This window comes from Clupea harengus, unplaced genomic scaffold (assembly GCF_900700415.2).
Source record: "Clupea harengus unplaced genomic scaffold, Ch_v2.0.2, whole genome shotgun sequence".
NCBI classification, from domain to species: domain Eukaryota; kingdom Metazoa; phylum Chordata; class Actinopteri; order Clupeiformes; family Clupeidae; genus Clupea; species Clupea harengus.
In genome coordinates, this window is record NW_024880120.1 from 20,386 (window position 1) to 33,079 (window position 12,694).

General features: G+C 49.1%; 25 non-coding genes across 25 annotated transcripts; all 25 read left to right on the plus strand.

Moving 5' to 3' along the window:
* The first annotated feature begins 1 nt into the window (after position 1).
* Positions 2-83, plus strand: trnal-aag. Its single transcript has one exon. It is a non-coding gene; the product is annotated as a tRNA-Leu (tRNA).
* A 1,400-nt stretch (positions 84-1,483) lies between these two features.
* Positions 1,484-1,565, plus strand: trnal-uag. The gene has a single exon. It is a non-coding gene; the product is annotated as a tRNA-Leu (tRNA).
* A 277-nt stretch (positions 1,566-1,842) lies between these two features.
* On the plus strand, positions 1,843-1,913 carry trnag-ucc. The gene has a single exon. It is a non-coding gene; the product is annotated as a tRNA-Gly (tRNA).
* Positions 1,914-2,045: 132 nt separating this feature from the next.
* On the plus strand, positions 2,046-2,127 carry trnal-aag. Its single transcript has one exon. It is a non-coding gene; the product is annotated as a tRNA-Leu (tRNA).
* A 636-nt stretch (positions 2,128-2,763) lies between these two features.
* On the plus strand, positions 2,764-2,845 carry trnal-uag. Its single transcript has one exon. It is a non-coding gene; the product is annotated as a tRNA-Leu (tRNA).
* A 276-nt stretch (positions 2,846-3,121) lies between these two features.
* Positions 3,122-3,193, plus strand: trnag-ucc. Its single transcript has one exon. It is a non-coding gene; the product is annotated as a tRNA-Gly (tRNA).
* A 130-nt stretch (positions 3,194-3,323) lies between these two features.
* Positions 3,324-3,405, plus strand: trnal-aag. Its single transcript has one exon. It is a non-coding gene; the product is annotated as a tRNA-Leu (tRNA).
* Positions 3,406-3,908: 503 nt separating this feature from the next.
* Positions 3,909-3,990, plus strand: trnal-uag. The gene has a single exon. It is a non-coding gene; the product is annotated as a tRNA-Leu (tRNA).
* Positions 3,991-4,266: 276 nt separating this feature from the next.
* trnag-ucc lies at positions 4,267-4,338 on the plus strand. The gene has a single exon. It is a non-coding gene; the product is annotated as a tRNA-Gly (tRNA).
* A 130-nt stretch (positions 4,339-4,468) lies between these two features.
* trnal-aag lies at positions 4,469-4,550 on the plus strand. Its single transcript has one exon. It is a non-coding gene; the product is annotated as a tRNA-Leu (tRNA).
* Positions 4,551-5,186: 636 nt separating this feature from the next.
* trnal-uag lies at positions 5,187-5,268 on the plus strand. The gene has a single exon. It is a non-coding gene; the product is annotated as a tRNA-Leu (tRNA).
* A 276-nt stretch (positions 5,269-5,544) lies between these two features.
* On the plus strand, positions 5,545-5,616 carry trnag-ucc. Its single transcript has one exon. It is a non-coding gene; the product is annotated as a tRNA-Gly (tRNA).
* A 132-nt stretch (positions 5,617-5,748) lies between these two features.
* Positions 5,749-5,830, plus strand: trnal-aag. Its single transcript has one exon. It is a non-coding gene; the product is annotated as a tRNA-Leu (tRNA).
* Positions 5,831-6,466: 636 nt separating this feature from the next.
* On the plus strand, positions 6,467-6,548 carry trnal-uag. Its single transcript has one exon. It is a non-coding gene; the product is annotated as a tRNA-Leu (tRNA).
* A 795-nt stretch (positions 6,549-7,343) lies between these two features.
* trnal-uag lies at positions 7,344-7,425 on the plus strand. The gene has a single exon. It is a non-coding gene; the product is annotated as a tRNA-Leu (tRNA).
* A 275-nt stretch (positions 7,426-7,700) lies between these two features.
* On the plus strand, positions 7,701-7,772 carry trnag-ucc. Its single transcript has one exon. It is a non-coding gene; the product is annotated as a tRNA-Gly (tRNA).
* A 130-nt stretch (positions 7,773-7,902) lies between these two features.
* On the plus strand, positions 7,903-7,984 carry trnal-aag. Its single transcript has one exon. It is a non-coding gene; the product is annotated as a tRNA-Leu (tRNA).
* A 636-nt stretch (positions 7,985-8,620) lies between these two features.
* Positions 8,621-8,702, plus strand: trnal-uag. The gene has a single exon. It is a non-coding gene; the product is annotated as a tRNA-Leu (tRNA).
* A 276-nt stretch (positions 8,703-8,978) lies between these two features.
* trnag-ucc lies at positions 8,979-9,050 on the plus strand. Its single transcript has one exon. It is a non-coding gene; the product is annotated as a tRNA-Gly (tRNA).
* Positions 9,051-9,439: 389 nt separating this feature from the next.
* Positions 9,440-9,520, plus strand: trnal-aag. The gene has a single exon. It is a non-coding gene; the product is annotated as a tRNA-Leu (tRNA).
* Positions 9,521-10,156: 636 nt separating this feature from the next.
* trnal-uag lies at positions 10,157-10,238 on the plus strand. The gene has a single exon. It is a non-coding gene; the product is annotated as a tRNA-Leu (tRNA).
* An 800-nt stretch (positions 10,239-11,038) lies between these two features.
* On the plus strand, positions 11,039-11,120 carry trnal-uag. Its single transcript has one exon. It is a non-coding gene; the product is annotated as a tRNA-Leu (tRNA).
* Positions 11,121-11,396: 276 nt separating this feature from the next.
* On the plus strand, positions 11,397-11,468 carry trnag-ucc. Its single transcript has one exon. It is a non-coding gene; the product is annotated as a tRNA-Gly (tRNA).
* A 131-nt stretch (positions 11,469-11,599) lies between these two features.
* Positions 11,600-11,681, plus strand: trnal-aag. Its single transcript has one exon. It is a non-coding gene; the product is annotated as a tRNA-Leu (tRNA).
* A 636-nt stretch (positions 11,682-12,317) lies between these two features.
* trnal-uag lies at positions 12,318-12,399 on the plus strand. The gene has a single exon. It is a non-coding gene; the product is annotated as a tRNA-Leu (tRNA).
* The last annotated feature ends 295 nt before the right edge of the window (positions 12,400-12,694 follow it).

Consider the following 12,694-nt stretch of genomic DNA (forward strand, 5'->3'; position numbering starts at 1 on the left):
AGGTAGCGTGGCCGAGTGGTCTAAGGCGCTGGATTAAGGCTCCAGTCTCTTCGGAGGCGTGGGTTCAAATCCCACCGCTGCCATTATGACCAGCAGTGCAAACACAGCTGGCTTTGCCCGGCAATATAGCTTTCTCAACGACTGTTCAGAAGAATTCGACGCTTGTGGTAATGTGGCCGAGCCGTCTCAATAACCGTGTAGCGTTGGTGGTATAGTGCTTATCGTAGCTGCCTTCTAAGCATTTCACCAGGGTACAATTCCCGGCAGTTGCATGGAACGTTTCATTACAGAAGTCTCAATTCCCTGTTTCTCGTGTAATTCCATTCATATTTTAACCCTTTCGTGCATGGGGTCCACATGCGTGGACAGTTAATTAAACTCCATTTTATTCTGGATTATCATAGTAATATTCTCCAAACCACATAGGGGCAGAGTCAGTAGACTCAGAGCAATATAATAACAATATGTATCATCTTGTATTTGGAATGTTAACTGTGTAATGACATCATTAAGACAAGATGGCTGACGGTGCTGGGCATGTGCTGAATACTCCAGGCATATCTGTTAAAACCTTCTACCCAAGAAGGAAAATCAGGCAAAAAAAATATTAGTATGTAAGGGAAAGTGTGTTGAACAAATCTGTGTTTAAAAAAATGAAATTTGATTTAAATATAGTTTGTACACCCTAAAAACCAACTGTCCACATACGTGGACACATGCATTAGAGGAATCGGATACCGTCCACATATGTGGACGTCATGCATCAGAGGAATCGGATGACATTAAATCTGATTATAAAACCTGGTATTTTTTTTATTTGCATTGTTCAAATGAAAGAAACAATCATACAACAAACATATAAACATAAATAATTACTAAATTACGTGAAAATAATGATTTTTAACCTTGGGTAAGTATTCGTTACCATCCCTTTGTTGCATGGTGTCCACGTATGTGGACAGTAAAATATATTTTTAACAAAACCATATTTTTAAAAAATTCAAAAATGAATTTCAAGTTTAGGTTCATTTTGAGTAATAAAATCAATACAAAAAAAATCTAGATCATTTTTTTCATAATTCATGCATGAAAGGGTTAAACTTGCATAACTTTTGACTGCTTGGAGATAGAAAGTCCATTCCAGCGCCAGCCGACTCATCTCACTGAGAGCATTCTGTAGAGAGGTAGAGGACAAGCAAATTCCGCAGCGGGCCCAAGATAGGCCAGTTCTTGTGCGCTCCTTCTCAAAGTGTGCTCTTCATGCGGTCAGGATGGCAGAGCGGGCCAAGACGCTGCACGGCACGAACGTGGTTGGCGATCGCCTCCAACATTTCCATCATTTCACTGGATGCTCCTTCGCTAGCTGGCTCTCTAGGTTCCAGTGTCTTGGAGGCGTTGGTTCAAATCCCACCTCTGCCATTATAACCATCTGGCTTTGCTCTCCACTCTAACTTTCTCATAGACGGTTCAATTCAACACTCGTGGTAGTGTGGCCGAGCGGTCTAAGGCGCTGGATTTAGGCTCCAGTCTCTCTGGAGGCGTGGGTTCAAATCCCACCACTGCCATCTTCTGATACGGGAGGACCGGAGGCCTACCTCATCAGGCCTCCTAAGCCAATGTGAGCGTCCTTACCTGCATGTGCTTCAGGTCTTGGAATTCTGAGCTTGCCTTACCTTGAACAGATCAAATTTGGCCATGCTGTGGGACACAGCTGTTTCCTTGACTTCCAGAGAACTCTCTCCCTTTTCCTAGATCGCTGCTTTAATGCTGAAAAAGTAAAGCTAGGCCAGTCAGTTCAACGGCCCGATCTGTACAGCCGGAACCTTTTTCATCATATGTGTAGCGTTGGTGGTATAGTGGTGAGCATAGCTGCCTTCCAAGCAGTTGACCCGGGTCGATTCCCGGCCAACGCAAGCAGCAATTCTTTACACAAGTCTACATATTACGTCCCAAGGGTCCCTATACTTCCAATGACGTGTTCTCGCATCGCTTCTACTCTGTAGGTTTTCCCCAATGCAGTTGCTCAGAGCCTTTGTGTATCTCAAGGTAGCGTGGCCGAGCGGTCTAAGGCGCTGGATTAAGGCTCCAGTCTCTTCGGAGGCGTGGGTTCAAATCCCACCGCTGCCATTATGACCAGCAGTGCAAACACAGCTGGCTTTGCCCGGCAATATAGCTTTCTCAACGACTGTTCAGAAGAATTCGACGCTTGTGGTAATGTGGCCGAGCCGTCTCAATAACCGTATAGCGTTGGTGGTATAGTGGTTATCGTAGCTGCCTTCTAAGCATTTGACCAGGGTACAATTCCCGGCAGTTGCATGGAACGTTTCATTACAGAAGTCTCAATTCCCTGTTTCTCGTGTAATTCCATTCATATTTTAAACTTGCATAACTTTTGACTGCTTGGAGATAGAAAGTCCATTCCAGCGCCAGCCGACTCATCTCACTGAGAGCATTCTGTAGAGAGGTAGAGGACAAGCAAATTCCGCAGCGGGCCCAAGATAGGCCAGTTCTTGTGCGCTCCTTCTCAAAGTGTGCTCTTCATGCGGTCAGGATGGCAGAGCGGGCCAAGACGCTGCACGGCACGAACGTGGTTGGCGATCGCCTCCAACATTTCCATCATTTCACTGGATGCTCCTTCGCTAGCTGGCTCTCTAGGTTCCAGTGTCTTGGAGGCGTTGGTTCAAATCCCACCTCTGCCATTATAACCATCTGGCTTTGCTCTCCACTCTAACTTTCTCATAGACGGTTCAATTCAACACTCGTGGTAGTGTGGCCGAGCGGTCTAAGGCGCTGGATTTAGGCTCCAGTCTCTCTGGAGGCGTGGGTTCAAATCCCACCACTGCCATCTTCTGATACGGGAGGACCGGAGGCCTACCTCATCAGGCCTCCTAAGCCAATGTGAGCGTCCTTACCTGCATGTGCTTCAGGTCTTGGAATTCTTAGCTTGCCTTACCTTGAACAGATCAAATTTGGCCATGCTGTGGGACACAGCTGTTTCCTTGACTTCCAGAGAACTCTCTCCCTTTTCCTAGATCGCTGCTTTAATGCTGAAAAAGTAAAGCTAGGCCAGTCAGTTCAACGGCCCGATCTGTACAGCCGGAACCTTTTCTTCATATGTGTAGCGTTGGTGGTATAGTGGTGAGCATAGCTGCCTTCCAAGCAGTTGACCCGCGTTCGATTCCCGGCCAACGCAAGCAGCAATTCTTTACACAAGTCTACATATTACGTCCCAAGGGTCCCTATACATAATGACGTGTTCTCGCATCGCTTCTACTCTGTAGGTTTTTCCCAATGCAGTTGCTCAGAGCCTTAGTGTATCTCAAGGTAGCGTGGCCGAGCGGTCTAAGGCGCTTGATTAAGGCTCCAGTCTCTTCGGAGGCGTGGGTTCAAATCCCACCGCTGCCATTATGACCAGCAGTGCAAACACAGCTGGCTTTGCCCGGCAATATAGCTTTCTCAACGACTGTTCAGAAGAATTCGACGCTTGTGGTAATGTTTCTCGTGTAATTCCATTCATATTTTAAACTTGCATAACTTTTGACTGCTTGGAGATAGAAAGTCCATTCCAGCGCCAGCCGACTCATCTCACTGAGAGCATTCTGTAGAGAGGTAGAGGACAAGCAAATTCCGCAGCGGGCCCAAGATAGGCCAGTTCTTGTGCGCTCCTTCTCAAAGTGTGCTCTTCATGCGGTCAGGATGGCAGAGCGGGCCAAGATGCTGCACGGCACGAACGTGGTTGGCGATCGCCTCCAACATTTCCATCATTTCACTGGATGCTCCTTCGCTAGCTGGCTCTCTAGGTTCCAGTGTCTTGGAGGCGTTGGTTCAAATCCCACCTCTGCCATTATAACCATCTGGCTTTGCTCTCCACTCTAACTTTCTCATAGACGGTTCAATTCAACACTCGTGGTAGTGTGGCCGAGCGGTCTAAGGCGCTGGATTTAGGCTCCAGTCTCTCTGGAGGCGTGGGTTCAAATCCCACCACTGCCATCTTCTGATACGGGAGGACCGGAGGCCTACCTCATCAGGCCTCCTAAGCCAATGTGAGCGTCCTTACCTGCATGTGCTTCAGGTCTTGGAATTCTTAGCTTGCCTTACCTTGAACAGATCAAATTTGGCCATGCTGTGGGACACAGCTGTTTCCTTGACTTCCAGAGAACTCTCTCCCTTTTCCTAGATCGCTGCTTTAATGCTGAAAAAGTAAAGCTAGGCCAGTCAGTTCAACGGCCCGATCTGTACAGCCGGAACCTTTTCATCATATGTGTAGCGTTGGTGGTATAGTGGTGAGCATAGCTGCCTTCCAAGCAGTTGACCCGGGTTCGATTCCCGGCCAACGCAAGCAGCAATTCTTTACACAAGTCTACATATTACGTCCCAAGGGTCCCTATACATAATGACGTGTTCTCGCATCGCTTCTACTCTGTAGGTTTTTCCCAATGCAGTTGCTCAGAGCCTTTGTGTATCTCAAGGTAGCGTGGCCGAGCGGTCTAAGGCGCTGGATTAAGGCTCCAGTCTCTTCGGAGGCGTGGGTTCAAATCCCACCGCTGCCATTATGACCAGCAGTGCAAACACAGCTGGCTTTGCCCGGCAATATAGCTTTCTCAACGACTGTTCAGAAGAATTCGACGCTTGTGGTAATGTGGCCGAGCCGTCTCAATAACCGTATAGCGTTGGTGGTATAGTGGTTATCGTAGCTGCCTTCTAAGCATTTGACCAGGGTACAATTCCCGGCAGTTGCATGGAACGTTTCATTACAGAAGTCTCAATTCCCTGTTTCTCGTGTAATTCCATTCATATTTTAAACTTGCATAACTTTTGACTGCTTGGAGATAGAAAGTCCATTCCAGCGCCAGCCGACTCATCTCACTGAGAGCATTCTGTAGAGAGGTAGAGGACAAGCAAATTCCGCAGCGGGCCCAAGATAGGCCAGTTCTTGTGCGCTCCTTCTCAAAGTGTGCTCTTCATGCGGTCAGGATGGCAGAGCGGGCCAAGACGCTGCACGGCACGAACGTGGTTGGCGATCGCCTCCAACATTTCCATCATTTCACTGGATGCTCCTTCGCTAGCTGGCTCTCTAGGTTCCAGTGTCTTGGAGGCGTTGGTTCAAATCCCACCTCTGCCATTATAACCATCTGGCTTTGCTCTCCACTCTAACTTTCTCATAGACGGTTCAATTCAACACTCGTGGTAGTGTGGCCGAGCGGTCTAAGGCGCTGGATTTAGGCTCCAGTCTCTCTGGAGGCGTGGGTTCAAATCCCACCACTGCCATCTTCTGATACGGGAGGACCGGAGGCCTACCTCATCAGGCCTCCTAAGCCAATGTGAGCGTCCTTACCTGCATGTGCTTCAGGTCTTGGAATTCTTAGCTTGCCTTACCTTGAACAGATCAAATTTGGCCATGCTGTGGGACACAGCTGTTTCCTTGACTTCCAGAGAACTCTCTCCCTTTTCCTAGATCGCTGCTTTAATGCTGAAAAAGTAAAGCTAGGCCAGTCAGTTCAACGGCCCGATCTGTACAGCCGGAACCTTTTCATCATATGTGTAGCGTTGGTGGTATAGTGGTGAGCATAGCTGCCTTCCAAGCAGTTGACCCGGGTTCGATTCCCGGCCAACGCAAGCAGCAATTCTTTACACAAGTCTACATATTACGTCCCAAGGGTCCCTATACTTCCAATGACGTGTTCTCGCATCGCTTCTACTCTGTAGGTTTTTCCCAATGCAGTTGCTCAGAGCCTTTGTGTATCTCAAGGTAGCGTGGCCGAGCGGTCTAAGGCGCTGGATTAAGGCTCCAGTCTCTTCGGAGGCGTGGGTTCAAATCCCACCGCTGCCATTATGACCAGCAGTGCAAACACAGCTGGCTTTGCCCGGCAATATAGCTTTCTCAACGACTGTTCAGAAGAATTCGACGTTTGTGGTAATGTGGCCGAGCCGTCTCAATAACCGTATAGCGTTGGTGGTATAGTGGTTATCGTAGCTGCCTTCTAAGCATTTGACCAGGGTACAATTCCCGGCAGTTGCATGGAACGTTTCATTACAGAAGTCTCAATTCCCTGTTTCTCGTGTAATTCCATTCATATTTTAAACTTGCATAACTTTTGACTGCTTGGAGATAGAAAGTCCATTCCAGCGCCAGCCGACTCATCTCACTGAGAGCATTCTGTAGAGAGGTAGAGGACAAGCAAATTCCGCAGCGGGCCCAAGATAGGCCAGTTCTTGTGCGCTCCTTCTCAAAGTGTGCTCTTCATGCGGTCAGGATGGCAGAGCGGGCCAAGATGCTGCACGGCACGAACGTGGTTGGCGATCGCCTCCAACATTTCCATCATTTCACTGGATGCTCCTTCGCTAGCTGGCTCTCTAGGTTCCAGTGTCTTGGAGGCGTTGGTTCAAATCCCACCTCTGCCATTATAACCATCTGGCTTTGCTCTCCACTCTAACTTTCTCATAGACGGTTCAATTCAACACTCGTGGTAGTGTGGCCGAGCGGTCTAAGGCGCTGGATTTAGGCTCCAGTCTCTCTGGAGGCGTGGGTTCAAATCCCACCACTGCCATCTTCTGATACGGGAGGACCGGAGGCCTACCTCATCAGGCCTCCTAAGCCAATGTGAGCGTCCTTACCTGCATGTGCTTCAGGTCTTGGAATTCTTAGCTTGCCTTACCTTGAACAGATCAAATTTGGCCATGCTGTGGGACACAGCTGTTTCCTTGACTTCCAGAGAACTCTCTCCCTTTTCCTAGATCGCTGCTTTAATGCTGAAAAAGTAAAGCTAGGCCAGTCAGTTCAACGGCCCGATCTGTACAGCCGGAACCTTTTCTTCATATGTGTAGCGTTGGTGGTATAGTGGTGAGCATAGATGCCTTCTAAGCATTTGACCAGGGTACAATTCCCGGCAGTTGCATGGAACGTTTCATTACAGAAGTCTCAATTCCCTGTTTCTCGTGTAATTCCATTCATATTTTAAACTTGCATAACTTTTGACTGCTTGGAGATAGAAAGTCCATTCCAGCGCCAGCCGACTCATCTCACTGAGAGCATTCTGTAGAGAGGTAGAGGACAAGCAAATTCCGCAGCGGGCCCAAGATAGGCCAGTTCTTGTGCGCTCCTTCTCAAAGTGTGCTCTTCATGCGGTCAGGATGGCAGAGCGGGCCAAGATGCTGCACGGCACGAACGTGGTTGGCGATCGCCTCCAACATTTCCATCATTTCACTGGATGCTCCTTCGCTAGCTGGCTCTCTAGGTTCCAGTGTCTTGGAGGCGTTGGTTCAAATCCCACCTCTGCCATTATAACCATCTGGCTTTGCTCTCCACTCTAACTTTCTCATAGACGGTTCAATTCAACACTCGTGGTAGTGTGGCCGAGCGGTCTAAGGCGCTGGATTTAGGCTCCAGTCTCTCTGGAGGCGTGGGTTCAAATCCCACCACTGCCATCTTCTGATACGGGAGGACCGGAGGCCTACCTCATCAGGCCTCCTAAGCCAATGTGAGCGTCCTTACCTGCATGTGCTTCAGGTCTTGGAATTCTTAGCTTGCCTTACCTTGAACAGATCAAATTTGGCCATGCTGTGGGACACAGCTGTTTCCTGACTTCCAGAGAACTCTCTCCCTTTTCCTAGATCGCTGCTTTAATGCTGAAAAAGTAAAGCTAGGCCAGTCAGTTCAACGGCCCGATCTGTACAGCCGGAACCTTTTCTTCATATGTGTAGCGTTGGTGGTATAGTGGTGAGCATAGCTGCCTTCCAAGCAGTTGACCCGCGTTCGATTCCCGGCCAACGCAAGCAGCAATTCTTTACACAAGTCTACATATTACGTCCCAAGGGTCCCTATACATAATGACGTGTTCTCGCATCGCTTCTACTCTGTAGGTTTTTCCCAATGCAGTTGCTCAGAGCCTTTGTGTATCTCAAGGTAGCGTGGCCGAGCGGTCTAAGGCGCTGGATTAAGGCTCCAGTCTCTTCGGAGGCGTGGGTTCAAATCCCACCGCTGCCATTATGACCAGCAGTGCAAACACAGCTGGCTTTGCCCGGCAATATAGCTTTCTCAACGACTGTTCAGAAGAATTCGACGCTTGTGGTAATGTGGCCGAGCCGTCTCAATAACCGTATATCGTTGGTGGTATAGTGGTTATCGTAGCTGCCTTCTAAGCATTTGACCAGGGTACAATTCCCGGCAGTTGCATGGAACGTTTCATTACAGAAGTCTCAATTCCCTGTTTCTCGTGTAATTCCATTCATATTTTAAACTTGCATAACTTTTGACTGCTTGGAGATAGAAAGTCCATTCCAGCGCCAGCCGACTCATCTCACTGAGAGCATTCTGTAGAGAGGTAGAGGACAAGCAAATTCCGCAGCGGGCCCAAGATAGGCCAGTTCTTGTGCGCTCCTTCTCAAAGTGTGCTCTTCATGCGGTCAGGATGGCAGAGCGGGCCAAGATGCTGCACGGCACGAACGTGGTTGGCGATCGCCTCCAACATTTCCATCATTTCACTGGATGCTCCTTCGCTAGCTGGCTCTCTAGGTTCCAGTGTCTTGGAGGCGTTGGTTCAAATCCCACCTCTGCCATTATAACCATCTGGCTTTGCTCTCCACTCTAACTTTCTCATAGACGGTTCAATTCAACACTCGTGGTAGTGTGGCCGAGCGGTCTAAGGCGCTGGATTTAGGCTCCAGTCTCTCTGGAGGCGTGGGTTCAAATCCCACCACTGCCATCTTCTGATACGGGAGGACCGGAGGCCTACCTCATCAGGCCTCCTAAGCCAATGTGAGCGTCCTTACCTGCATGTGCTTCAGGTCTTGGAATTCTTAGCTTGCCTTACCTTGAACAGATCAAATTTGGCCATGCTGTGGGACACAGCTGTTTCCTTGACTTCCAGAGAACTCTCTCCCTTTTCCTAGATCGCTGCTTTAATGCTGAAAAAGTAAAGCTAGGCCAGTCAGTTCAACGGCCCGATCTGTACAGCCGGAACCTTTTCATCATATGTGTAGCGTTGGTGGTATAGTGGTGAGCATAGCTGCCTTCCAAGCAGTTGACCCGGGTTCGATTCCCGGCCAACGCAAGCAGCAATTCTTTACACAAGTCTACATATTACGTCCCAAGGGTCCCTATACTTCCAATGACGTGTTCTCGCATCGCTTCTACTCTGTAGGTTTTTCCCAATGCAGTTGCTCAGAGCCTTTGTGTATCTCAAGGTAGCGTCATAAAGACATGCATTGCATTGTATGAATATGAATGAATGTTGGTGGTGGTGGTCGGAGGGGCCGTTGGCGCTGATTGGCAGCCACGCTTCTGTCAGTCTGCCCCAGGGCAGCTGTGGCTACTGAGGTAGCTTACCACCACCGGTATGACTGTGTGTGTATGACTACTGGACTCTGGACTCTGTAAAGCGACTTCGGGTATATAGAGAAGCGCTATATAAAATTGAATTGATTGATTGATTGATTGATTGAGCGTGGCCGAGCGGTCTAAGGCGCTGGATTAAGGCTCCAGTCTCTTCGGAGGCGGTGGGTTCAAATCCCACCGCTGCCATTATGACCAGCAGTGCAAACACAGCTGGCTTTGCCCGGCAATATAGCTTTCTCAACGACTGTTCAGAAGAATTCGACGTTTGTGGTAATGTGGCCGAGCCGTCTCAATAACCGTATAGCGTTGGTGGTATAGTGGTTATCGTAGCTGCCTTCTAAGCATTTGACCAGGGTACAATTCCCGGCAGTTGCATGGAACGTTTCATTACAGAAGTCTCAATTCCCTGTTTCTCGTGTAATTCCATTCATATTTTAAACTTGCATAACTTTTGACTGCTTGGAGATAGAAAGTCCATTCCAGCGCCAGCCGGACTCATCTCACTGAGAGCATTCTGTAGAGAGGTAGAGGACAAGCAAATTCCGCAGCGGGCCCAAGATAGGCCAGTTCTTGTGCGCTCCTTCTCAAAGTGTGCTCTTCATGCGGTCAGGATGGCAGAGCGGGCCAAGATGCTGCACGGCACGAACGTGGTTGGCGATCGCCTCCAACATTTCCATCATTTCACTGGATGCTCCTTCGCTAGCTGGCTCTCTAGGTTCCAGTGTCTTGGAGGCGTTGGTTCAAATCCCACCTCTGCCATTATAACCATCTGGCTTTGCTCTCCACTCTAACTTTCTCATAGACGGTTCAATTCAACACTCGTGTAGTGTGGCCGAGCGGTCTAAGGCGCTGGATTTAGGCTCCAGTCTCTCTGGAGGCGTGGGTTCAAATCCCACCACTGCCATCTTCTGATACGGGAGGACCGGAGGCCTACCTCATCAGGCCTCCTAAGCCAATGTGAGCGTCCTTACCTGCATGTGCTTCAGGTCTTGGAATTCTTAGCTTGCCTTACCTTGAACAGATCAAATTTGGCCATTGCTGTGGGACAACAGCTGTTTCCTTGACTTCCAGAGAACTCTCTCCCTTTCCTAGATCGCTGCTTTAATGCTGAAAAAAGTAAAGCTAGGCCAGTCAGTTCAACGGCCCGATCTGTACAGCCGGAACCTTTTCTTCATATGTGTAGCGTTGGTGGTATAGTGGTGAGCATAGATGCCTTCTAAGCATTTGACCAGGGTACAATTCCCGGCAGTTTGCATGGAACGTTTCATTACAGAAGTCTCAATTCCCTGTTTCTCGTGTAATTCCATTCATATTTTAAACTTGCATAACTTTTGACTGCTTGGAGATAGAAAGTCCATTCCAGCGCCAGCCGACTCATCTCACTGAGAGCATTCTGTAGAGAGGTAGAGGACAAGCAAATTCCGGCAGCGGGCCCAAGATAGGCCAGTTCTTGTGCGCTCCTTCTCAAAAGTGTGCTCTTCATGCGGTCAGGATGGCAGAGCGGGCCAAGATGCTGCACGGCACGAACGTGGTTGGCGATCGCCTCCAACATTTCCATCATTTCACTGGATGCTCCTTCGCTAGCTGGCTCTCTAGGTTCCAGTGTCTTGGAGGCGTTGGTTCAAATCCCACCTCTGCCATTATAACCATCTGGCTTTGCTCTCCACTCTAACTTTCTCATAGACGGTTCAATTCAACACTCGTGGTAGTGTGGCCGAGCGGTCTAAGGCGCTGGATTTAGGCTCCAGTCTCTCTGGAGGCGTGGGTTCAAATCCCACCACTGCCATCTTCTGATACGGGAGGACCGGAGGCCTACCTCATCAGGCCTCCTAAGCCAATGTGAGCGTCCTTACCTGCATGTGCTTCAGGTCTTGGAATTCTTAGCTTGCCTTACCTTGAACAGATCAAATTTGGCCATGCTGTGGGACACAGCTGTTTCCTTGACTTCCAGAGAACTCTCTCCCTTTTCCTAGATCGCTGCTTTAATGCTGAAAAAGTAAAGCTAGGCCAGTCAGTTCAACGGCCCGATCTGTACAGCCGGAACCTTTTCATCATATGTGTAGCGTTGGTGGTATAGTGGTGAGCATAGCTGCCTTCCAAGCAGTTGACCCGGGTTCGATTCCCGGCCAACGCAAGCAGCAATTCTTTACACAAGTCTACATATTACGTCCCAAGGGTCCCTATACTTCCAATGACGTGTTCTCGCATCGCTTCTACTCTGTAGGTTTTCCCAATGCAGTTGCTCAGAGCCTTTGTGTATCTCAAGGTAGCGTGGCCGAGCGGTCTAAGGCGCTGGATTAAGGCTCCAGTCTCTTCGGAGGCGTGGGTTCAAATCCCACCGCTGCCATTATGACCAGCAGTGCAAACACAGCTGGCTTTGCCCGGCAATATAGCTTTCTCAACGACTGTTCAGAAGAATTCGACGCTTGTGGTAATGTGGCCGAGCCGTCTCAATAACCGTATAGCGTTGGTGGTATAGTGGTTATCGTAGCTGCCTTCTAAGCATTTGACCAGGGTACAATTCCCGGCAGTTGCATGGAACGTTTCATTACAGAAGTCTCAATTCCCTGTTTCTCGTGTAATTCCATTCATATTTTAAACTTGCATAACTTTTGACTGCTTGGAGATAGAAAGTCCATTCCAGCGCCAGCCGACTCATCTCACTGAGAGCATTCTGTAGAGAGGTAGAGGACAAGCAAATTCCGCAGCGGGCCCAAGATAGGCCAGTTCTTGTGCGCTCCTTCTCAAAGTGTGCTCTTCATGCGGTCAGGATGGCAGAGCGGGCCAAGACGCTGCACGGCACGAACGTGGTTGGCGATCGCCTCCAACATTTCCATCATTTCACTGGATGCTCCTTCGCTAGCTGGCTCTCTAGGTTCCAGTGTCTTGGAGGCGTTGGTTCAAATCCCACCTCTGCCATTATAACCATCTGGCTTTGCTCTCCACTCTAACTTTCTCATAGACGGTTCAATTCAACACTCGTGGTAGTGTGGCCGAGCGGTCTAAGGCGCTGGATTTAGGCTCCAGTCTCTCTGGAGGCGTGGGTTCAAATCCCACCACTGCCATCTTCTGATACGGGAGACCGGAGGCCTACCTCATCAGGCCTCCTAAGCCAATGTGAGCGTCCTTACCTGCATGTGCTTCAGGTCTTGGAATTCTTAGCTTGCCTTACCTTGAACAGATCAAATTTGGCCATGCTGTGGGACACAGCTGTTTCCTTGACTTCCAGAGAACTCTCTCCCTTTTCCTAGATCGCTGCTTTAATGCTGAAAAAGTAAAGCTAGGCCAGTCAGTTCAACGGCCCGATCTGTACAGCCGGAACCTTTTCATCATATGTGTAGCGTTGGTGGTATAGTGGTG